Raw genomic sequence first — 1,829 nt, 5'->3', positions numbered from 1 at the left:
TTTCCCTGGGTCCTGGGAAGTTTTGGTGCCTTGTCTGTGATGAAATACAACTCTTCTTTGGAGCAAGGGTCCTTCGACCTGGATGACCCATGCTGTTCTCAACAAAGATAATCGTATAAATGAAGTACAGGATCTGCTGCTGTTGGAAGCAACGAGTAATCGATTCAGAGCTGGCTTGCTTGAATGATGCCCAATATAAATACTGGAGAGCTGCAACGATTAATTGATCTGTCTCACGAACGCAGCTGTGAATCATTTATATGTTTGTCAGTGGGGAGTGCAGTGCACAGGGGTGGCTTAACTCCCCATTCATATTCTGAAGGATAAAACTCAGTAATAATGTGGAAGGGGAAAACTTTAAAGAGAGAAAATGCTTTGAGGGTCTTTGTAGTGTTGTTGGGGGAACATTTCTGTTTATGTTTCAGATGTCACTTCATTTTAATAATTCGCAATAATGCTGCTTGCTGCCCTTTACTTATTCCAGGACGATACCATCTTCTGAGTTGTTTGAACAATTGATGCTGTGTTGTTCAGACGGAGTTTGGAGTTACGGGTTTGTCCCAAGTGTAGGTGGGCAAAGTTGGTGATGTTGTTCTTCTTGGTGTTTTCAAATATTTTATGCTTGCCTAGCCAGTTCTGCTTTCACTCCTTACTCATACATTTCAGAGAGAGAAACCCAATGCTAATGTGCAGGAATGAGGATGCCAGAGCCAGAAACTTTCCAAGGAGTGCTGGGTTTTGCATTATTTTGAATGTGTGCAACAAGGAGGCAAGTCACTTGTAGTTTCCTGGCCTGTCAGGCCACTCACCAGTCTTTCATACTTAGTGAATTTATGTGGGAACTTCCTCATTGCTGTAATTATTTTCCTCTGGTGTGTATGGTGCTGAGCTCATGTGTAATTTCTAGATAGAAGTGAATGCCAAAAGATAGTTGCAGAGAAGTGACTACTCTGAAGGAGCCATGTCACTCTTGGGATAAAATAATGATGACCCTGCAGGGAAGAGTTTTCACTGACTTGGCAGAAGAGATCTTTATTTCCCCAAAGAGTGAGAAGCCAGGCATGACCTGAGCTTGTGATGAAATGCAACTGCTCCAGAAGCTGAAGAACCCTTTAAGAGCTGCCATCTTTCAGTACAGCAGTGCGTGTCTTTGCAAAGAGCCAGATCAAATTTTAACAAGTAGTCTTGAAAGAGTTATTTTCTACGGAAGAAAGCAAAAAAATTCACTGGAACACTTGTCCATAAAGGTCATAGGATGAAGATGGCCAGAATACAACCACAGTTCAGTACCCACAAACATTCATAAACATTAATACCATTGCACAAGGAGAGAATTAAACTCATTGAGTACCTGGGGTCAGAGAAGAAATTCTCTGGACATGTAGGCAGAGCCCCTCCTCCTGCTGAGCCAGGCTGACTGCTGATTTTGAGTAGGTATGTACCACATAATCTGCTCCCTGCAGATGGTATGAAGACACTGGTATTAAAGCTGACTCATGATTTTTCTTGATTGAAGATGAGAAGTAGAGAGAGAGTAAACGAACATGAAAAAGGAAAGGGAATGGAGATGTTAGCTATGCAGATAATATGAATTCTGAGTTTTCAAAAGCATTTGAGCAGAAAGGACTAAAACATCAGCAGAGAAATTAAGACCCTGGTACAGGAGAGATCACATTTTATTTTACAGTCTCTTGCCTAGGGAGAGCAATCAGTTGTTAGGAAGGTCCTGCAATGGAGCTGAGGCTTCTCCCTCCCATTTATGGCTGTACCTCTGATTACCTCCATCAGACTTCTCGGTGCCATCCAGTTTAAGCTCTCACCTCCTGCTG

The 1,829-nt window shown here is 42.4% G+C and overlaps 1 protein-coding gene across 1 annotated transcript in view; it reads left to right on the top strand.

Annotated features, from left to right (window-relative positions):
• The window catches only part of PTPRF (protein tyrosine phosphatase, receptor type, F), a 257,488-nt gene that overhangs the window by 199,148 nt on the left and 56,511 nt on the right, over positions 1–1,829 (top strand). The window lies entirely within an intron of this gene.

Source organism: Chaetura pelagica, unplaced genomic scaffold (assembly GCF_000747805.2).
Source record: "Chaetura pelagica isolate M959 unplaced genomic scaffold, ChaPel_1.0 scaffold69, whole genome shotgun sequence".
Taxonomy (NCBI): Eukaryota; Metazoa; Chordata; class Aves; order Apodiformes; family Apodidae; genus Chaetura; species Chaetura pelagica.
This window is presented reverse-complemented; position numbering and strand designations above follow the sequence as displayed.